The sequence below is a fragment of the Henckelia pumila genome, chromosome 2 (assembly GCF_033568475.1).
Source record: "Henckelia pumila isolate YLH828 chromosome 2, ASM3356847v2, whole genome shotgun sequence".
NCBI classification, from domain to species: domain Eukaryota; kingdom Viridiplantae; phylum Streptophyta; class Magnoliopsida; order Lamiales; family Gesneriaceae; genus Henckelia; species Henckelia pumila.
Genome location: NC_133121.1, coordinates 114168221 through 114193119, shown reverse-complemented (window position 1 = coordinate 114193119; position 24899 = coordinate 114168221). Strand labels below are relative to the sequence as shown.

General features: G+C 33.7%; 1 non-coding gene and 1 pseudogene across 1 annotated transcript; both read right to left on the bottom strand.

Annotated features, from left to right (window-relative positions):
- Nucleotides 1-159: 159 nt before the first annotated feature.
- LOC140878205 (uncharacterized) lies at nucleotides 160-23180 on the bottom strand (annotated as a pseudogene).
- Nucleotides 23014-23120, bottom strand: LOC140885918 (small nucleolar RNA R71). Its single transcript, XR_012151331.1, has one exon. It is a non-coding gene; the product is annotated as a small nucleolar RNA R71 (small nucleolar RNA).
- Nucleotides 23181-24899: the final 1719 nt, after the last annotated feature.

The following is a 24899-nucleotide window of genomic DNA, read 5'->3' as shown; positions in this document are numbered from 1 at the left end:
TTTTTAATTCAATAGATAAAGTTTTGATCGAAAAGATTATATTGCTCGGTTTAAGTGGTTTCTTTCTTTTCCTTCTCTTTTTTCACGTTTTTTTTAAGTGTTTTCTCTCTCCTCCTTCTCTTCTTTCACGTTTCTATGTTTTTTTTTTGTCTTTTTTTTTCACTCCTCTTCCTCATTTTCCCTCTTCTTCTTCCTTTTTTTTTTATTCACCAAGCGGTCGATCGCCTTGGGAAAGCGGTCGACCAAGGCTTGGGCTCGGTCGACCGTCTTCCCTGCCCAAGCGGTCGACCAAGGCTTGGGCTTGGTCGACCGCTTTGACAGCTTGGTCGACCCAGGCTTGGGTCAACCCAAACCATTGTATATATATTTTATTGTGTAGTATTATTATCAAAAATATTAGTGGTCTAGTGGTTAAAGTCCAAGAGGAGAGAGAAGAGTCAGGTTCGAATCTTGGAAAGGGAAGAGGGAAGGGAGAGAGGAGGAAAAATGAGTGTTGGACATAAATTTTTTTTTCCCGGGGCCTTGAGAAGGCGGCGGGCGGAGTTTGGGTTTGGGTTTGCTTTTTCAGTTTTATTTTTGAATTTGTTTTATTTTTTTAAATTAAAATTAAAAAAAAAAACCCGAAGAACAAGTATCCCTTGCCTCGTATTGATGACATGTTTGATCAGTTGCAGGGTACTTCGGTTTACTCCAAGATTGACTTGAGATCTGGGTATCACTGCTACAACTTAAATTGTAATTCACCCAAGTGTAGGTTGTCTGCAAGTAATATACTCGTGAGTACGAGATCGATCCAGGGAGAGGATGCTGTAAGTTTAATTTTAGCATGATATATTATAGATGAAAATATTATTATGAAACTTCAAATACACAAATTATAAAATTGTCAAGGTTTCAAAGGTTCATTGTTGGTTTATTTAAGATTGCTTAATAAAAATAAATAAAAGAAACTAAAATAAGAATAAACATAAAAGAACAATGAAATATTTAAACAAGTATATCATATAATATAATTCTCACTATATTAATATCAGATTAACCGATATTTAATACATGATACCCATAATATATATATAGATGAATAAATATAAACATAAAAAGAATAATTAAATATTTAAACAAATATATCATATAATATAGTTCCCACTATATTATTATCAGCCGATATTTAATACATGGTACCCATATTATATATATAAATGCATAAATATAAATTGACATAAAAGTAAATGTTAGATCAAATCACAATATTTCATTTAGAACAACCGGCAGAGCCATGCTATCGTCTAAATAAAATATATGACTTTATGTTAGATGCGATAAAGTAAATGTTAGTTGCGAAAAAATAAATTTTATATGCGAGAAAGTAAATGTTACTTGCGGAAAAGTAAATGTTAGTTGCGATAAAGTAAAAGTTAGATGCGAGAAAGTAAATGTTAGTTCAAATCACAATATATTATTTAGAACAACCGACAGTGTCACGCTATCGTCTAAATAATATATATGACTTTATTATAAATAGATACTTATATTTATAGTATATAATTATTGTAGTATTTATTGTATCATATTTGACAACAAATCAAGGTAACCACATTCAAGGTACCAAGCATTTGATGTAAATAGATAACAACAAATCTTCCAAAATTATACCTACAAATAAGGATCAATTAGAAAAACAAAATAAAAATAGAAAAAGAGAAGAATATACAAAATATAAACAATCTTACTTGACCAACAATGAAACCTTTTCACCTTAACATAAAAATATTTAGCTTGTCATGAACATGAAACTCAAGAGTAAGGATAAAATAAATTTCATACTTGAACTTGAGAAATATGCACACTCAAACTTTTATTCTCACACACACAATATTTATTTTATAAATGAGGACTTCTCTACACTCTTGCACACTACAAAGCTTATACAACACATCTATTTATAGGTCAAATGAGAGCAAGGGTCCAAGACTCATTAAATATGGAATAGTAAAGTTGGTGGGTGCTTGTCTCCTTGAATGTCAATACATTGACCCAACTTTAATTGGCATGTTTGATGCCTTAGACTTTCGATTTTGCTTCTGCACAAAACATATAACACGTAGCCCTTTGTCTGTAGAAGTGCTTTGATAACTCATTCACCCCTTTTGGATAAAATATGAAATACTTATGATATTTTTACTCCAAGCTGGTCATAGTAAAAGTAAATCTGTCTCCATTTTGATGTTTGATTATTTTGATCATCTTAATGAAATTTTTGGAATTTTTTGTCTTCTACAAAGTTGAAGATGCCTCTTTTGTGATTCTACAGGTTTTGAGATTACTCCATTATGACCTCTTTAGCTTGAATAATTTTATTTTTACCAAACCTGCGCAAACCGTAAAATACAACATTTTAGTAAAACATTTAAATATAAACACATAACACTAAAATAATACAACTTCATAATTTTAATTAAACTTAAATTTTAAAACACACTTTTTAACATATAAATAATTACAAATTTTAAGTTTCATCACACCCCCAAACCGGCTAATTACTAGTCCCTTAGTAATAAAATTTCATAAAATCACAAGTTAGATTTTTATTCCTTAATATATATATTCAAATTTGCAAACTTTGAAATTTTAAAACATACTTGTAAGAATATCATATGTTTATTTATAAATTTTGATATCAACTAATATATTAATATATAATTGGATGGGGTATACATATATATTTCACACAATATCAAAATATTAAATATAAATAATATATTTTTTATATAAATATTTTCTAAAAACTTTGAGAATAATATAATCAAAATGATAATAGAAATCATTTTCATAACATGTATATTTTCATAATATTTAATGTAAAAGTCTCAACTCCATATTCTCTCGGGTTATGATATATTTTTTATATATATATATATAACTAGTTTTCACTCATGGAGTTGGAATAAAATTATACACTCATTAAAAATGGTTAATATGTAAAGCAGACAATCAAATAACCTAATATTGAAAATAAGATAGGATAATTTACAAAGAATAAACCCATTTTGTTTTTATTTTGTTTTTTTTATTTTTTATTTTTTTTTCTATTTTTCTCTTTTTTGCTTGGCTGCAAAATTGTTTTTACATAACCAAATACCTCCAATAAACTTTGAAAATGTAACATATTTTTTTTCAAAGTTTATTTATTTGTTTATTTTTTATGAGGTAAATCTATTACATTGATAATTATAGTATAGATATTAATACTCTACATCTTTACAATCAAACTTCAAACAATCTTTGCAGCCAATTTTCATATGCACAATATTTTTTTTTAAATGGGTTTAATCTAGTAATCAACCATTTCTTAATAATCAATAAAAGCTTATAAGTTGTTTTCTCAATTCTCACCTCTCACTCACATAATTTATGTGAGTAAATATTGCATTTTTACAAATTAATTCCCTCAATTATACATGTTATTATTCATTCAATCAATATCATTTTAATTATATACTCATAAAAATTTTAGAAAATATGTTATTTGAAAACACACAATTATATATTATTTATAACTTATATCCCATCAATTACATATTTTCTATTAAATTTATAAAAATAAGAATAAATAAAAATTTATACAAAAAGACTTCATTTTTTTAGTAGTTTGCAAATTAAATATATACGGAATATTAAAATCTAATCTATTGTGATAATATGATAAATAAAAACTAATGCGTGTCAGGAGTTTTTGACTCCTTACTCTGTCATTGAAAAAGGAAAAATATATATTATTATAGAAATATTTTTTTTTTAAATTTTAATTTTTTTTTTAAATAAACCCTCCCCAAACCTGAATATGACATTTTTTTTAAAGAAAATAAAGAGTACATGATGAAAGAGATATCACTTGGAATTTATTGAAGATGAGGAACTCTTTGTTATAGCCGAATCAGGTTGATGAACAAAAGCTTGGAGATCATCAAAGATCTTTATGAGTCTTTATAGAGCTTAAAAGGACTTCTTAAAGAGTAAGAAGAGTAAGGAGGGAGCCCCTCTTTATTCTTAGTATAGGTTGGGGCCCCCCGCTCCTTGCCCTTGATTGTACAATTAATTGGTCTTCATTCGAAGCAAAGATGAGCATCCTTCGTGAATTTTCTGAAATAAAATTTTGTTCCACGGATACATCAAGAAAAGTCAACAAACCATCATAATAGTTATTGATATTCAACAAGCCAACAGGTTTATTATGGATATTAAGTTGTGCCCAAGAAACAACATGAAAAATTTCTTCTAAAGTACCAAAACCACCAGGTAAGGCAATAAAAGCATCAGAATTTTCTATCATTTTAGTTATTCTCTCGTACATTGATGAAACTTTCAACTCTTCCCCAACCGTAACACCTGTAATATTTCCTTCAGCTAAAGCTGTAGGAATAATACCCAAAACCTGACTACCTCCACGATGAGCTGCTATTGAAATAGATCCCATTAACCCAATATTGCCTCCTCCGTAAACCAAGTGAATTTTTCTCTCTGCTAACTTTTTTCCAAGATTAATTGCTGCATCAACAAATATTTCATTCTTTCCAGTATTAGAACCACAAAAGACACAAATATTTTTCAATTTTTGTGAAGAAGATCCTGTCATGTTTTTTTTTTCTTTTCAAAAATATAAAGAGAGTTGAGTGATTTTATAAGGAAAACAAGGAATAAGACAGAAATAGGAATACAGATGTGAACAAAATGATGAAAATAGTAAAAAACAATAATATATAATAATAACATGCATGCGTATAAACAGTGATGTGATTGTGGCTCACAGTGTTCGTTCAATATTTATGAGTCGAGGGTTGGCTTACCATCCAATTTTCTTATAAATTGGCAAATAGGATCTTTTTTAGTCAGATTCCCAAGACCATTACCATGACGCTGCGCTTGGAATAGTTTTCATAAACGGAGAAGTTGCCTTGAACATCTCCACTAGAATGCGTCTCAAGAGTCAATGAGATATCATCTAATGACTCTTTACTCAGCCCATTCTTAATGAAATCAATTTTATCTTCTCTATTTGTGGAAACATATCCCAAAGATCTACATTGTCTATTACAAGTTCATCTGGCACAATTATGACAAACACCTAACCTTTTAGCCCTTCTTTTCTTTGCATAGGTACTTTTACCTAGTTCAGACATATTTCGAACAAGTAAGAATTTTGAAACTTCACCACCTAATCGAACCTTGGCTTCAATTATAAGACGAATATCCTCCGGGATTCCTTTTTGCATAAGCATTCTCAATCTTTCACATCTGCCTTCATAAATCATTCTCAGAACTTTTTTAGAAACAGATGGAAAATATTTACCAAGTTTTTTGATAGCTTCATCCATAATATATATTTATATTTATATATATATATATATATATATATATATTCAATTATTTTGGAAAATTGAAATAAAACCGACTGAAAGTAGTCACGGAGTACCGTTATCCGCCACTTAACCGGGAAGTGAACTCAATTCTGCAAAAATAAAATAAAAATATAAGTAACAATTAAGTTGGATCATATAAAGGCATAAACTCTTCATTAAGAACTTCATTTTCTATAAACGGTTTAAGTCTTTGCCCATTAACTTTAAATACATTATTATTTTTAGGATTTTCAACATCAACAGCACCATGAGGATAGACAAATTTAACAATAAATGGTCCAGACCATCGCGATCTAAGTTTTTCTGGAAACAAATGCAAGCGAGAATTATAAAGTAAAACTTTTTGTCCGATTTCAAAAGATTTTCTCATAATATTTTTATCATGAAATGCTTTTGTTTTATCTTTATAAATCTTTGCATTTTCATATGCATCATTTCTTAATTCTTCTAGTTCATTTAATTGCAATTTTCTTAATTTAGATGCATCATCTAAATTAGTATTAAACGCTTTAATTGCCCAATAAGCTTTATGTTCAATTTCAACAGATAGATGACAATGCTTTTCAAAAACTAATCTATATGGTGACATCCCCAATGATGTTTTAAATGTAGTTCTATATGCCCATAATGCATCACTTAATCTTAAAGACCAATCTTTTCGATTTGGATTGACTGTTTTTTCCAAAATTTGTTTTATTTCTTTATTTGCAAGTTCAACCTGACCATTCGTTTGAGGGTGATATGGAGTAGAAACTTTATGTGTAATATCATATTTTCTTAAAAACGAAGAAAATGATTTATTTATAAAATGAATTCCCCCATCACTTATTATAGCTCTAGGTATTCCAAATCGACTAAAAATATTTTCTTTCAAAAATTTTATCACAACTTTATGATCATTAGTTCTACATGCAATTGCTTCAATCCATTTTGAAACATAATCGACAGCCACTAAAATATAAGTGAATCCAAAAGATAATGGAAATGGACCCATAAAATCTATTCCCCAACTGTCAAATATTTCAATAATCATTATTGGATTTAAAGGCATCATGTTTCGTTTTGAAATTGAACCCATTTTCTGACAATTTTCACAAGATTTGCAAAATGAATGTGTATCTTTGAATAAAGAAGGCCAATAAAATCCACATTAAAAGATTTTTGCAGCTGTTTTCTTTGACGAAAAATGACCTCCACATGCCTCAGAATGACAAAATTTAATGACACTACTTACCTCATTGTCGAGTATGCATCGTCAAAAATTTGATCAGGACAATACTTAAACAAATAAGGATCATCCCAATAAAATTTTTTGACCTCTTTCAAGAATTTATTTTTATCTTGTGAACTCCAATGAGAAGGCATTTTATTTGTCACAAGACAATTTACAATATTAGCAAACCAAGGCATAGTAGTAGCATAAAATAGTTGATCATCCGGAAAATTTTCATTTATTGGTATTTCATTTTGAGATGATTCAGAAATTATTCTTCATAAATGATCGGCTACTACATTTTCTTTTCCTTTTTTATCTTTTATTACAAGATCAAATTCTTGTAACAACAAAATCCATCTTATTAATCTCGGCTTAGCATCTTGTTTATTTGATAAATATTTTATGGCAGAATGATCAGTGTAAACAATAGTAGTAGAACCAATTAAATAGGATCGAAATTTATCTAATGCAAACACTACTGAAAGTAATTCTTTTTCAGTTGTTGAATAATTGATTTGAGCACTATTTAAGGTTCTACTTGCATAATAGATCACATAAGGTTTACCTTCTTTTCTTTGTCCTAACACGGCTCCTACAGCATAATCACTTGCATCACACATTAATTCAAATGGTAAAGACCAATCAGGAGGTTGTAAAATAGGTGATGTAGTTAAAAGATTAATTATCTTTTTAAAAGCAGTTTCACATTCTTGAGTCCATTCAAATTGTGCATCTTTTGTTAAAAGATTTGAAATTGGTTTCGATATTATGCTAAATTTTTTTATAAATCTTCTATAAAATCCCGCATGACCCAAAAATGATCGAATTTCTTTGATCGTGTTTGGTGATGGTAAATTAGCAATAACATCAACCTTAGCTTTATCAACTTCAATTCTTTTTTCAGATATGACATGCCCTAACACAATTTCGGATTTAACCATGTAGTGACATTTTTTCCAATTTAAAACAAGATTTTTTTCTTCACATCTTTTTAAAACTTCTTCCAAATTTTTAAGACAGTTTTCAAATGAGTTTCCAAAAACAGTTATATCATCCATAAAAACTTCTACAAATTCTTCAATCATGTCACTAAAAATACTTAGCACGCATCTTTGAAAAGTAGCCGGGGCATTACATAAACCAAATGACATTCTTTTAAAAGCAAAAGTTTCGAACGGACAAGTGAAAGTAGTTTTTTCTTGATCTTCTAATGATATTGGTATTTGATAATACCCCGAATACCCATCAAGAAAACAATAATAAGGATTACCTGCCACTTTCTCTAAAATTTGATCTAAAAATGGTAACGAAAAGTGATCTTTTCTAGTTGCATCATTTAATTTTCTATAATCAATGCACATACGCCAACTAGATGGAATCCTAGCTTGTAATAATTCTCCCTTTTCATTTTTTATAACAGTGATGCCTGATTTTTTTGGTACTACTTGTGTTGGACTTACCCATTTACTATCCGAGATTGGATAAATAATTCCGGCATCTAATAGTTTTAAAACTTCATTTTTAACAACTTCTTTCATGTGTGGATTTAATCTTCTTTGTGGTTGTTGATATGTTTTAGCATTTTCTTCCAAGTGAATTCCATGTGTGCAGATTAAAGGATTTATACCTTTTATATCTTGCAAAGTCCATCCAATTGCATTTTTGTGTTTTTTAAGTAGTGTTATTAAATCTTCTTCTTGTTTTGGTAAGAGGGTAGAAGATATTACAATAGGATATGTTTGATTTTCACCAAGGAAAGCATATTTTAGTTCTATTGGTAAGAGTTTTAATTCAAGTTTAGGATGATCATTTTTTTTTTACTTCTTCAAGTTCATTAATTTCTTCAAATAACTTTGATTTAAAAATATTTTTTGAATTAAAACTTTCCACTAAACAAACTTCAGATTGTTGATTTAAGTTTTCTTGGTGTATATTTTTTTCCACGATTGTTTCTATTGCATTATCATCTTCATCTTCATTAATACTTGGTTGTTTACATAAATTGAACACATTAAGTTCTAAAGTCATATTTCCGAAAGACAATTTCATTATTCCATTTCGACAATTAATTAAAGCATTTGAAGTTGCTAGAAATGGACGTCCCAATATTACTGGAATTTCGTTATGTACTTCTATTGGTTGTGTATCCAAGACAATAAAATCCACGGGATATATGAATTTATCAACTTGAACTAATACATCTTCTACAATACCTCTAGGTATTTTGATTGACCTATCGGCTAGTAAAAGAGTAACAGATGTAGGTTTTAAATCTCCCAACTTAAGCTTTTCATAAACTGAATAAGGAATTAAATTCACACTTGCTCCCAAATCTAACAAAGCTTTTTTAATTTTATTTTTTCCAATAATACATGAAATTGTTGGAAAACCGGGATCTTTATATTTCAAGGTAGAATTATTTTGAATAATAGAGCTTACTTGCTCCGTTAAAAATGTTTTCTTCTTTACATGCAATTGTCTTTTCACAGTATATAAATCTTTTAAAAACTTTGCATAAGAAGGCACTTGTTTAATAGCATCTAATAATGGAATATTTATTTTTACTTGTTTAAAAACTTCATAAATATCAGAATCATTTTTTTGTTTTTTATTATTAACTAATGCATGAGGGAAAGGAACATGTTTATTTGACTAACATATTATTTCAGATAATTTATCATCAACTTTCTTAATCTTAGGACTCAAAGTATCATCTTTCTCGAAAGTATCAAGATTTTCATCCTTACTCTTTGAGTTTGACTGATCTTTGTTTTCATCACTATATGGATCATTAACTATTTTACCACTTCTAAGAGTAATAACAGATTTTACTTGATCAAATTTTTCTTGATTTTGATTTTTAGAATAAGGTTGTGGTTGAGATGTAAATTTTCCTTTTTCATGAATATTAAGTGCAGATGCAAATTTTGCAAGAGTTTCATTCAAATCATTCATAGATTGAATGTTTTGAATATTGATAGACTCTTGCTTTTGAATGTATGCATGAATTTCATCTTCAAAATGTTTTCTTGGAGGTGGGATATAAAGAGCATAACCTTGATGACTTTGGTTATTGTGAAAAGGTTGTTGTGAAGGTTGTGTATTATTATCGTTCCTCCAACTAAAATTAGGATGATTTCTCCAACCAGGATTATATGTTTGTGAAAAAGGATCTAATGTTGGTTTTTTAAAATTGTTAACATAATTGGCTTGTTCATGGAGACATTCTTTAAATGAAGGCAAAGTAGGACAATTTTTTGTAAGGTGATCATGTATATATGACAAACAATTTCTTGAACACTTTTTAATTGATCACTCTTTTTCATTTCTAATGACTCGATTTTTTTTTGCTAAAGATGCAAGTTTAGCTTGAACATCTACATCATCTTTAAGATGATAAATATCACCCCCATTTGTTGAATTATTGGTTTTACTTGGTGGTTCAATTGAGCCTATATTATCCCAATTTTGAGCATTTTCTGCTAATGACTCCAAATATTCTATAGCTTCATTTGGGTTTTTATCTTCAAAAGTTTCATTACACATGAATTCTATCATTTGCCTATCTTAGGTATTAAACCTTCATAAAAGTGAAAAACTATCCTCCATATTTCAAAACCATGATGTGGGCATGTATTAAGTAACTCTTTATATCTATCCCAACATTGATAAAATGTTTCCCCTTGTTTTTGAGAAAAAGTTATAATTTGTCTTTTAAAAAAAACTTTTTTAGAAATTGTTGTTGCATTTCTTCCCATGATCTTATTGAACTTGATCTCAAATTTTGCAACCATGTTTTAGGTTTATCTTTTAAGAAAAAAGGGAAAAGCTTTAATCGAACAGTATCCATGCTACAATTTTGATCATTATAAGTGTTGCAAACCTCCTCAAATTCTCTTAAATGCAAATATGGATTTTCAGAATCTAAGCCATGAAAATTTGGTAAAAGTTGAATGTCATGTGGCTTAAAATTGAAATTAGATGCATCAGGAGGAAAAACTAAACAAGATGGTGTACTAGTTCTTATTGGATTCATATGGTGCCTAAGTGTTCTTGGTTGTTCATGTTCTTGATGATGATGATGATGATTATTATTATTATCTTGATTATTAGAATTATCGTCCATGTTTAAAATATTTTCAGTTACTCGAACAAGTCTACCACTTTGTTTACGACTCCAAACAATCATAAAATTAAAAACAACATACTATTTACATAATAACAAAATTAAACTTAATTTATACCTCCCCGGCAACGGCGCCAAAAAATTGCTACAACTTAAATTGTAATTCACCCAAGTGTAGGTTGTCTGCAAGTAATATACTCGTGAGTACGAGATCGATCCATGGAGAGGATGCTGTAAGTTTAATTTTAGCATGATATATTATAGATGAAAATATTATTATGAAACTTCAAATACACAAATTATAAAATTGTCAAGGTTTCAAAGGTTCATTGTTGGTTTATTTAAGATTGCTTAATAAAAATAAATAAAAGAAACTAAAATAAGAATAAACATAAAAGAACAATGAAATATTTAAACAAGTATATCATATAATATAGTTCCCACTATATTAATATCAGATTAACCGATATTTAATACATGGTACCCATAATATATATATAGCTGAATAAATATAAACATAAAAAGAACAATTAAATATTTAAACAAATATATCATATAATATAGTTCCCACTATATTATTATTAGACGATATTTAATACATGGTACCCATATTATATATATAAATGCATAAATATAAATTGACATAAAAGTAAATGTTAGATCAAATCACAATATTTTATTTAGAACAACCGACAGAGCCACGCTATCATCTAAATAAAATATATGACTTTATGTTAGATGCGATAAAGTAAATGTTAGTTGCGGAAAAATAAATGTTATATGCGAGAAAGTAAATATTAGTTGCGGAAAAGTAAATGTTAGTTGCGATAAAGTAAAATTTAGATGCGAGAAAGTAAATGTTAGTTCAAATCACAATATATTATTTAGAACAACCGACAGTATCACGCTATCATCTAAACAATATATATGACTTTATTATAAATAGATACTTATATTTATAGTATATAATTATTGTAGTATTTATTGTATCATATTTGACAACAAATCAAGGTAACCACATTCAAGGTACCAAGCATTTGATGTAAATAGATAACAACAAATCTTCCAAAATTATACCTACAAAGAAGGATCAATTAGAAAAACAAAATAGAAATAGAAAAAGAGAAGAATATACAAAATATAAACAATCTTACTTGACCAACAAGGAAACCTTTTCACCTTAACATAAAAATATTTAGCTTGCCATGAACATGAAACTCAAGAGTAAGGATAAAATAATTTCATACTTGAACTTGAGAAATATGCACACTCAAACTTTTATTCTCACACACACAATATTTATTTTACAAATGAGGACTTCTCTACACTCTTGCACACTACAAAGCTTATACAACATATCTATTTATAGGCCAAATGAGAGCAAGGGTCCAAGACTCATTAAATATGGAATAGTAAAGTTGGTGGGTGCTTGTCTCCTTGAATGCCAATACATTGATCCAACTTTAATTGGCATGTTTGATGCCTTAGACTTCCGATTTTTCTTCTGCACAAAACATATAACACGTAGCCCTTTGTCTTTAGATGTGTTTTGACAACTCATTCACCTCTTTTGGATAAAATATGAAATACTTATGATATTTTTACTCCAAGCTAGTCATAGTAAAAGTAAATCTGTCTCCATTTTGATGTTTGATTATTTTGATCATCTTAATGAAGTTTTTGGAATTTCTTGTCTTCTACAAAGTTGAAGATGCCTCTTTTGTGATTCTACAGGTTTTGAGATTACTCCATTATGACCTCTGTAGCTTGAGTAATTTTATTTTTACCAAACCTGCGCAAACCGTAAAATACAACATTTTAGTAAAACATTTAAATATAAACACATAACACTAAAATAATACAACTTCATAATTTTAATTAAACTTAAATTTTAAAACACACTTTTTAACATATAAATAATTACAAATTTTAAGTTTCATCAATCACCAGATGAGAGTTCGAGATCAGGATGTAGCCAAGATTGCGTTTTGCACTCATTACGAGTTTTTAGTGATGTCTTTCGGTTTAACTGACGTGCCGGCTATATTTATGGATCTGATAAACTGTGTTTTCAGGGAGTTTTTAGAAAAGTTTGTCGTGGTATTCGTTAACAACATTCTGGTGTATTTTCATGATGCGGATGAGCATGCTTCTCACTTGCGGTTGGTGCTGCACACTCTTCAAGATGAGCAGTTGTACGCCAAATTGAGTAAGTGCGAGTTCTGAATGGATCAAGTGGTCTTTCTTGGCCATATCATATCCAGGGATGAAATTTCTATTGATCCGAGCAAGATTGAGACTGTGTTGAACTGGTCGCGTCCGACGACGGTTGCTGAGATCCGCAGTTTTCTGGGTCTAGCAGGATATTATCGTCGCTTCATTTTAAACTTCTCACAGCTAGCTTGATAGCGCTTAATCGTGTCACGCCCAAATTACCCGACTCAATCAGATAAACAAATAATGCAGTAGTGTGAGTAGAGATCGTTCCTACGAGGAAAGAAAAATTTAATTGTGTTCTAAAATAAAAGAAAAGGGGTTTTAAGTTTAAACTTAACTACTGGAATTTTAAAAGCAATTTATAATAATTCTACCAACTATCATGCAAGATTAAAATAATAACTGGAGAAATCAATAAGAAACAAGCATTGGTATCAGTCGACTACACCCTTGATATTTATTCATTCAATCATCGATTCCCTAAAAAATATTCAATTTCATCAAATATTCATCATTGAAAATCAAATTCCTGTTTCACCTTAATCTTAGTTAATTAGACAACAACGTTCTACATTAACCCTTACCAATAAACCATGCAAACGAGTAAAACTCATGAATCTAAACAACATAAATACCAGCGATTATATTTAATCTAGTCAAGAATCGTTCCTATGAATTAATAAATTCAATAGAAGAAAATATTAAACGCAATTGCTTCGCAAATTAGTTGATTCAAACAGTTACGGATTTGAATTCTAATTTAGCTATAGTTTGTATAACAAAATCCTAAGATCGTCAATCCTAAAATATCGCACACAAGCATGAAATAAAACAAAATAACTTTTGATACTCAATAGGAATTAAAACATGAAAATCAAATCTCATGAATAAAAAATATCAAGGTTTCGTCTCCCTCTACCAAGTTCTAAGACTTAGCCACAACGATTCATGAAAAACTAGAGAAAAATCAAAAGAAAGGAAGAAAACTTGAGAGAAAGTTGTAATACAAAACCTATCCGCCAAAAAGAGCTTCAAAGTCTGATAATTAATCTCTCAAAAACGGAATTAAAAACCTAAATAAAACTAGAGTCCAAAATAAAAGAGTTTCTAAAATTAAGAACTCTTTCTTGAACAGCACCTTGCGCTCGATTGGTAAGATATTACCGATTGATCGCGAGCAAAAATCAAATCCTACTGTCTTTCAAAATAAGGCGGCCGCTCGATTGGTAAGAAGTTAACTATCGATCGCTCGAAACTTTCAATTCCTACTGTTCTTCATAATTCTTGGCACCGATCGAGCGGTGGAAAATTTCATAGCCTACTGTTTTCAACTTCACATGCTCCGCTCAATCGGTAGAATGTTGCTGATCGAGCGGTCTACTTTTCTTCAACAAATCTTCAGCATTTCTCTTGAAGTGTGATTCCGTCCATGCGTCCGCCAAAACGCACAACCTATACACAAAACCGGGAAACAAATCATGCAGACACAGAAAATGCAATACGAACAAAATACTTAATTAAAACACATAAACGAATGCAAAACAACAATAAAATGACATTAAAATATGCAACACAAACATAACTATCATAGCTCGACCGTTGACGCAGCTTATCCGCAAGGGTGTTGATTTCAAGTGGTTCTCAGAGTGTGAGGAGAGTTTTTTTGAGCTTCGACGACGGTTGATTTATGTACCTTTGTTAGCATTACCATCGGGATCTGGAGGGTATGTGGTTTATACAGATGCTTTTATTCAGGGGTTAGATTGTGTTCTGACTCATAATGGGCATGTGATAGCATATGCTTCTAGACAATTGAAGGTTCAAGAGGACAATTATCCAGTTCATGATTTGGAGTTGGCAGCTATTGTGTTCGCTTTGAAGATCTGACGCCATTATCTCTATGGTGAGAGATTTGAGATCTTCACGGACCACAAGAGTCTCAAGTATTTGTTCACTCAGGCGGAGTTGAACATGAGACAGAGACATTGGATGGACTTGCTGAAGGACTACGATTGCGAGATTAATTACCATCTGTGAGCTGCTAATCTCACTGCTGATGCTTTGAGTCGCAAGGTGCGATTGTCCGCACTTCAAACTTGTTCGTTGTCTTGTGTGATAGAGGATTGTGGTTCTTCAAGGTATACCTTCAAGCACAAGAAAGGTATGCAGGGTATCCAAATGTTTGCGAAATTATCTGAGCCAGCTTTGTATGCACGGATTAGGGATGCTCAGATGTCTGCTCCAAAGACCCAACGTTTGGCTCGTTTAGCCAACGAGGATAGCACATCTGGATTTCACTATTAGTCAGATAGTTTTTTGTGTTTGTCGTTTGGCTTGTGATTTCAGAGAATGAGGATCTTTGGGGGGAGATCTTGTCTCAAGCTCATCGCACTACGTTGAGTATTCATCCAAGGAGCAACAAAATGTACAAAGATCTGCGTACTCAGTTTTGGTGGAAGGGAATGAAACGCAGCGTGTATCAGTATGTTTCAAAATGTTTGGTGTGTCAGCAGGTCAAGGCAGAACACCGACGACCTGGAGGTTTGCTTCACAGTCTGCCTATTCCTGAGTGGAAATGAGAGCTTATCACGATGGATTTTGTGACCCATTTGCCGGTATCCTCAAGGAATTGTGATGCTATCTGGGTTGTGGTGGACCGACTCACCAAGTCAGCACATTTCATTCCCTATAGCCGAAAGTACTCTGTAGATCGTATAGCTCGGTTGTACATTCAGGAAATCGTTCGACTTCATGGAGTGCCTGTAAGCATTGTCAGCGATCGTGATCCCAGGTTTACTTCCCGATTTTGGGGGAGTGTTCAGCGTGCTATGGGTGCTACTCTCAGTTTAAGTACTTCCTATCATCCAGATACAGATGGTCAGATGGAGCGCACTATCCGTACCTTGGAGGATATGCTTCGGGCGTGTACTATGGACTCTGGTTCAGCCTGGCAAGATCATTTGTCATTGATTGAGTTTGCGTACAACAACAGATATCATTATAGCATTGGGATGACACCTTTTGAGGCATTGTACGGGCGACGTTGTTGTACTCCACTCTTTTGGGAAGAAGTGGGGAAGAGAAAGGCTGAGGGACCAGAGTTAGTCTAGCATGCATCAGATATTGTTCATCTGATCAAGAAACGGATTAAGACTGCACAGGATTGTCAGACCAGCTATGCTAATACTATGCGTAGGCCTTTGCAGTTTGATGTTGGGGAGAAAGTATTTCTGAGAGTTTCACCTTTTCGCAGGATTCTCAGATTTGGTCTCAAGGGTAAGTTGTCTCCCAGATTCATCGGTCCGTTTGAGATCTTGGAGAGCATTAGCGATCTGGCTTATCGTTTGGCTTTGCCGTTTGGCTTTGTCATCGTATCTTTCTAGTATCCATGACGTATTTCACGTATCCCTGTTGCGACGATATGTGGCGGATCAGTCTCACATTCTGCATCCGTCTGAGGTTCAGGTGGATACTGATTTGACTTATGTAGAGAGGCCAGTTCGTATTCTGGATCATAAGGATAAGGTGTTGCGGAATAAGGTTATTCCTCTGGTTTTAGTTCAGTGGCAATGCCGAGGCACTGAGGAAGCTACTTTAGAGCTTGAGAACAGGATGCGTTCAGAACATCCTGAGTTATTTTGATGTTATTTCAGTATTGTACTAAGTTGTACCTTGTAAAAGTTTCATCTGAATAAAGAATGTTCTTGCATATTGTTTGTATTTTTCGATACTTAAGATCTGATTTCAAGGACGAAATATCTTAAGTGAAGGAGAATGTAGTAGCCCGTACCCAAGTAAGGTGATTAAGGGATTAATCAACGCAAATTAAACAATATGAGTATTGGTCAGAACGGGAGCTCCGTTGTAGGGAACGAAAGCTCCGATAGTGATCGGAAGCTCCGGTGTGCAACGGAGGCTCCGATGGTCATACGTCAGCCATGCCGTGTGGGACAACGGAAGCTCCGATTGGGAACGGAGGTTCCGATCTCCCCTATCCGCAGCCAGTCAACAGGATTTTGTCACGTGGCAGATAAGCGAGAACGGAAGCTCCGATGCTGCATCGGAGGTTCCGTTTGTGTCTTATAAATATTGGGCCGAGGATTCAATTTTCATTACCAATTATGCAAGTTCTTTCTTCTTTAGGCTTATTTTAGTAGTTCTAGCCTTTCTAGGCTTGACCCGGGGGTCGGCGAGGCGTTCGAGAGTCGCAGCGGAGTTGTACCCGAATTCTGGGGGAATCGACATCAAAGGGCTGACGACGGACGCAGGTATAGCTTTGGCTCCTTATAGTAAATAGGGAGTATGTTAAGTCTAGTTAAGGATTTTAGAGTAATATAATGATATTATTATCATTTGGCTTGTAGCTCGGACTGTAGGCATGGACTTAGAGCCGGTAGAGCTTGTCTAGTAGTTGAGGTACGAAAGAACTGTTTGAGATATCCTGACTGAGTATGCATGTATTATGTGACTGTATGATTTATATGACATGATTTTATGCTGCATACATTTGCATATTGAGCTATCTCATTTGAGAGGTATATTAGTAGGGTTTTACCCTATCCTGTTAGTGGATGAACTTCCATCTATTTGGGTCCAGAGTATCCACTGGTATTTTGGTATGGGAGTCACCTCCTAAAGCGACAACACAGCGTGCTACATACCAGGGCCCGGTCTGTCTTTGTTATCTGATTCTTGGCCTCTAGTTCAGTAGACGGTACACTTGCATGCATGTATACTCATACTCTCGTGTTGAGCATTTTAAGCTCACGTCTCGTACTTTTGTGTCTGGGCACCCTATTTTCCATGGGGTAGGTTTGCGATTGGATGAGGCGGGTGGTTCCAGGAAGGGCTAGGCGGCGGTTGGTCAGCTGGATGTCTGTCTAGGTTTTATATTATGATGTATTTGGATAATATAGTATTCTATTTGGTTGTTTAATCTATTTGGGTATTTACAGATTCCTTTTCTTGGGATTGTATAATGTTTAATGCTTCCACAGTTTATTCTGAATATCTGTTAATTAAGTCAATTGCATGCTTAAGTTCTGGTCACTACAACCTCCCTGGCCAATACAACCATGGCTCTCATCACCTCTCCTGGCCATATCCTGAAACAATTTGCACATTTAAATCCCAAATGCGCAACAAATTCAATACTAGACTAAATCCCAAGTTCTAATCTCAAAATCTATACATGCTTTGATACCAAAAATATAATGACCCTGCATTGAATCATCTACTAACTGGCAACTAATGGCATGCATTAACTAAATTAAAGCAATAATACTTAAACATAGTAAAACTTGCAGAAACAACCCAATTATTACAAATCAATTCTTAGAAAACAATCTCAGGCTTATTTAATATAGTGATACAACTATATCGAAAATTGTCTAAAACTAAAAGAAAGCTCTGGCTCCCCTAGTCCTGCCTCAAACCAGCAGCCCCATCCATACTGCGACCTGTCATGTGGAATGGAGTGTCCAAGATAACAAATAGGACGTAAGAGCTAACGCCCAGTACATAAACATGAGTAAACACATATATGATGCTTGCAACATGATGATGGGTATAAGGTCATCTAACAAGTCATGCTCAGTATTGGCGCCAAATGAGTGTTGTCACCGCGCGGATCAACCTTTGGGTGCACCCACACTCGTCAAGTACACTAGAGTAGACAGACATAACAGTTCCCAACATCGCGGTACTCTCAATGACCGACTATCAAGTATAGAGTTGAGCGGCTCTATAATCAGGTATAACAAGGTATAGGCTCAACGTGTATGTGCACATGACATATGAATATAGAAAGCAGTAAAACATACATCATGCCACATAATAATGTTAAGAAAATGCAACATATAAACATGTATACTCGCTGACAATCTCAGTCAATTTGTATGTACCTCTAGGCTAGTTCGAGTCTATAGGATCCTAGGTTCCAAGCCTATATTCAAAAGTTCACCGTATCACTAAAAGAGTTTTATAAATCTTAACTAAGCTAATAAATACTCTTAACTCTTAAACAGATTCCCAAACCATACCTTCGTCCGTTGATAGCCCGTTGAAGTCGCTAGTCCTGAATGACTATAGCCACACCTTGGTTATTTCAGAACCTTATTAAGTACCGATGGACCCTCAAGTGTATATCTCACTCTATATAACTGTAAGAAGGAAACTCAAAAATTCGTATTCCAAAATGAATCCCAAAGACCCTTATTTATAGCCCTCAAAATCGGTCATGATCGGACCGTCTGAACGCGGGTTCGGATCGTCCGATCCAGCTCCTATATTGCATGCAATACACATCGAGTTCGGACCGTCCGATCACAACTTCGGATCATCCAAAGTGCCCAATAGCCAACGTGTAAAATCCATGACTGAGTAATACTGCCTGCTTGGCACAAGGGAGTTCGGACCGTCCGATCATCACTTCGGATCGTTCGAACCGGCCTTTCCTCCGAAGTCAAGCAATCCCTCTTCGGATCCTCAGGACCACTGAGTTCGGATTGTCCGAAGTCCTCTTTGGACCGTCCGAACTGGCCCAAAACCTGGAAGCCCAATTCTTAACTATGAAGCCCGCTAAAGCCCTGAAATTGGTTAATTATCAATCCTTAATCATGTTTAACATATTATTATCTTATAAAGAAACCTAGGTTACTACAAAAGTTGTCCCCCAGGTCTTCAAAACTCTGCCTTGACCTGCTGACAAACTAGGCATCTCGATACAAACTAAGTACTATTGGTGGCCTTATGTATCTTGCAAATTTTAGTAGACCTGATATATCTTTTTCTATATATTTATTGGCAAGATTCAGCTCATATCCAACAAAGAGGCACTCGAACGGAGTTAAACATATATTCCGTTATCTACTAAGAACGACAGATTTGGGATTTTTGTACTCAAAAGATACCAATCAAATTATAATTGGTTATGATGATGCTGAATATTTATCTGATCCGCATAAGACACGTTCCCAAATCGGATATGTATTTACTCGTGGAGGCACTGCAATTTCTCGGCGTTCAAAAAAACAAACACTCGTAACAATCTCATCAAATCACACCGAGATTATTGCACTACATGAAGCAAGTCGTGAATGTGTATGGCTTAAATCCGTGACCCAACATATTCAAACCTCGTGTGGATTATCAGTGGACAAGAATCATGTGACACTATACAAAGATAATGTTGCATGTGTTGTTCAAATGAAAGAAGGATACATCAAAAGTGACATAACAAAACATATCCCCTCTAAGTTCTTTGCCTTCACTCAAGAGCTTGAGAAGAATAAAGATATTGATATCTCAGATCTCTTCACAAAGGTACTTCCTACTACGATATTCAGAAAGCATGTATATAACATTGAGATGCGCAATCTAAGAAATATGTGAAGAATCGTTCGTGCTAACATGAGGGAAATTTTACGTGGCTGCACTCTTTTTTTTATTATGTTTTTCATCCCAATGGGTTTTTCCTAGTAAGGTTTTTAACGAGACAATATAAAACACGTAATAAAAACAGTCATTGGCAGCGCTTAATCGTGTCGCGCCCAAATTAATTCAACTCAGATTAACTAAATAAACATGTAGTAGCGAGAGTAGGGATCGTTCCCACGAGTAAAGTGAAATTTATTTGTGTTCTTAAAAATACTGGAAAGGGGATTTGGAATTTAAATCAATTAACATGCAAGATTAAATTAAATTAGATAAATCAATTAAAAATAAGCCTTGATATCGGTCGACTACACCCTTGAAATCATTCACTCGATCATCGATTCTCTAAAAATAATTAATTCTCATTGAATATTCACCATTGAAAATATAATTCCTGTTCCACCTTAGTCTTAGTTAATTAGACACCAGCGTTCTAGATTAACCCTTACCAATAAATCAACCCAAATACCAGCGATCTAGATTTAAATCTAAGGTAGCATTCATATGAGTGAAACTGATGAATCTAGAAAACACATGCACCAGCGGATGCATTTAGCCTAGTCAATTGTTGTTCCTACGATTTAACAAATTCAACAGTAGAAAATATTAAATGCAGTTTCTTCACAAATTAGATTATTCAAACAATTACGGATTTGAATTCTAATTTAGCGGTATATTGTACGAAAGAATTATCAGGTGATCAATCTAATAATCAAACAAACAAGCATGAAATAAATCAGAACAACTCTTGATACTCGATAAAAATCAAACATTGAAAATCAAAATCTCACAAAGTAAATAAAATCAAGGGTTTCGTCTTCCTTAACCAAGTACTAAGAAAGAATTAAATCTAAGAACAAGAAAGATAAAACCTAGCCGCCAAGAGAGTTCTTCAAGCTTTCTGCCATCCAAAGATCTTTGGAATTGATCGAAAGATAGTAATTTTTGAGTTATATGATGTATTTAAAGACTAGAGTCATTCCCAAGAAAGTTTCCTAATTAAATTCTAAATTCTCGACTTTTCGTCTCGCGCGCTCGATCTGACGAGTTGCTAGGATCGAGAGCAACTTTCTTGCCAACTTACTGTCCCGATTTTTTCAATAGGCGCGCTAGGGCGCACGAGTTCGCAGGATCGAGCATGACCTTTTTCCATCGAGCAGAGATTTTGAAAAATTTATATCCAAAGATCTAGTCGTCGAATTGAGCTGAAACTTGGACAGCTTCTTAAAAACATCTTGAACTTTATTCTGAACGGTGAAGATCGGATTTGAACTTCTCTAAAATTAAATATGATTTTTTGATCATTGCTGTTTTGTAATTCTTCTCTTATCTGGCTCTTTCCTTCCATCTTTAGCTCCATTTCTTCTCTTTTCCTATATCAAATCACATACAATGATTAGGAACTATAACATGAATTTATCCAATAAAAATATACCTAATCATCACAAATTAACTCAATAAAACATAGGAAAACATCATCACATCAGTCATTCTATGATAGGAGTCATTTTTTTGTGTTTTATTGCTTGTTTTATTTACGTGTTTAGCATTAGTTTTGTTTCATTTTGTTTATTTTAATTTATTTTTGTTTCATTTTAGTGTTTTCTCATGCATATCGTTCACTCCTCTGGTTTTTATGGTTATTTAGCAGGAAAACAAGAAAAATAAGTTTTTATTTTGGAAAAGTCAGAGTGCACCAGAGAGCAGCAAAGGCAGTGGTTCACAGGGGGTGCGCCCGAGCGGTAGTTTTCTAACGCTCGCGCGCGCACTCGATGCATAAAACAGTATCAAGGAAGAAGGCTTGTGCCCACGCGGTAGTTTTCTACCGCTTGCGCGCATGCCTGTTTGAACTAAGGGATGTAAGGCAGAAACCCAGTGCCCGAGCGGTTGTTTTCTACCGCTCGGGCGCCCGCGCGCAAATTTGAACATTTTATTTCGGAAGTTTTATTTGGAAAGGACTCTGATGGGCACTATAAGTAGGATATTTTCAGACTTTGCAAGGGTTGGATACGCAGAGAATTGAGGAGAGGCGGCTGCTGAAGATCGAAGAATTCTTCTTCTCGTTGGGAGTTCTTCTTCTTCACAATTTCTGGATTTTTATGTTGAAAAAATTTGTTAGATTGAATTTTCATGATGAGTTGTTGTAGCTAAACTATATTTTGTTGGAATGTAGGAGATCTGAACCCCGAAACATGTTTGTGTGATTGAATCTTTGGACGAATTGATTTTTATTTATACGAGTATTTGATTTTATCACGGTTTATTATTCTATGTTGAGGAGTAGCTAACTTTAGCATAGATTCGTAAGTTGTGAATTGCTGTCAAGAGATAGTTTCATGATTAGGACGAGTGATAAAATCCATGAACTTAAATATGCATAGAGATATGATATTTAGTACATGTTGACAAATTTTCTAGAAATCTGTGATACTTTCAAGGTGCAGGAAGTTTCTGATGACGCCATTTGTTTGCGTTTATTCCCGTTTTCTTTAAGAGATAAGGCTAAGGCATGACTAACAAATCTTCCTGCAGGTTCCATCACAACTTGAGATGATCTCGCAAAAGCTTTCCTGACCAAATACTTCCCACCATCCAAATCGATGATGCTAAGAGTTGATATTACAACATTTTCTCAAGGTGAATAGAAAACACACTATGAAGCGTGGGAGTGCTACAAAGATCTATTGAGGAGATGCCCACACCACCAACTACCAGACGGTCTTGTGGTACAAACATTTTATTATGGACTTTCTCACTCTAATCGCACCATGTTAGATGCAGCTGCAGGTGGTAATTTGTTACAAAAATCACCAGAAGACGGATATGAGTTAATTGAGGAGATGGCATCCAGCAGTTATCACCCTCAATCCGAGAGGAATGCAGCCAAGAGATCCGCAGGAATATATCAAGTTGACGCATTTACCTCAATAGCAGCTCAACTTGAGGTCATGAATAAAAGAATTGAAGAATTAAGTTTGGCAAATTCTGCTATGCGTATTCAAGAAGTGTGGTGTGAGAAATGTGGTGCTGAACATTTCACGAAAGATTGCCAGACTGGAAACCCATCATATCAACCAGAGGGAGGCATGGTAAACCATGTGAGAAATCAAAACCGTCCTAGGAATAATCCTTTATCAAACACATATAATCTAGGGTGGAAACAACATCCAAATTTTTCGTGGGGAGGACAGAATAATAGGCCCTATGGGAATCAGAATTATGGGAAACAGCAGGATGAGGAGAAGTCGAGTCTGGAACAAATCATGCAAAAGTTCATATCATCCACTGAAACCAAAATGCAAAATCAAGATGCGTCTATAAAGCATTTGTAAAATCAGATAGGGCAGTTGGCCAAGGCAATGTCAGGAAGAGAATAGGGTACTTTTCCAAGCGACACGGAGAAGAATACAAAAGAGCAGGTCAAAGTAGTTGAATTGAGAAGTGGAAAGAAAATAGAACTTGAGAGACAAGAAGCAAAAGAGCCAAAACCAGCTATCTTAGAGAAAACTGCAAGTAAGTCTTTTACTTCTACACAAACACCCACATCACAGTCAAATATTGTTATTCCACCACCTTTCCCTGCAGCTCTCAAAAAGGCCAAGCTAGATTCTCAGTTTGCTAAATTCCTATAAGTATTCAAGAAATTGAATATAAACATCCCATTCGTCGATGCATTGATGAAATGCCCAGCTATGCTAAATTCTTGAAGGAGATTTTATCCAACAAGAGAAAATTGGAGGAGCATGCAATGATCAGTCTAACAAAAAATTGCTCTGCACTAGTTCAGAACAAGATTCCACCGAAGCAAAAAGATCCAGGGAGTTTTTCTATTCCTTGTGTTATTAATGATGTGCAATTTCATAAAGCTTTGTGTGATTTGGGTGTTAGCATAAATTTAATGCCATATTCTGTTTTCAGGAAACTTAGCTTGGGAGAGCCGAAATCCACCAGGATGTTGTTGCAATTGGCGGACAGGTCTATCAAATATCCAAAAGGGATAATAGAGGATGTGCTGGTGAAAGTTGACAAATTCATCTTCCCGGTAGATTTTGTGGTACTTGATATGGAGGAAGACTTGGACATTCCAGTTATTTTGGGAAGACCTTTCCTAGCAACAGGAAAATCACTCCTCGATGTCCAAAAGGGAGAGCTGCATCTGAGAGTGAGAGAGGAGAAAATCTCATTTGATTTGTTTAATGCACTTAAATTTTCACTATTTAATGAAGAGTGTTTTCAAATTAATGTTGTGGACTCACTTCTGTATGATTGTGTGCAGGATACATTTCAAAAACCATTAGAAGCTGCACTTACATCTCCTCCTCATGAGGATGTAATAAATGTAGGGATAAAAGAGATGACTGCTTACTTGAATGATAACCAGTCATGGCAAAAAGGTGGCAAGCTCAAATTCAAAGATCTTGGTAACCGAAAGGATTTAGTCCTCCAGAAACCAAGTCTTGAAGAACCACCAACTGTTGAATTGAAATCA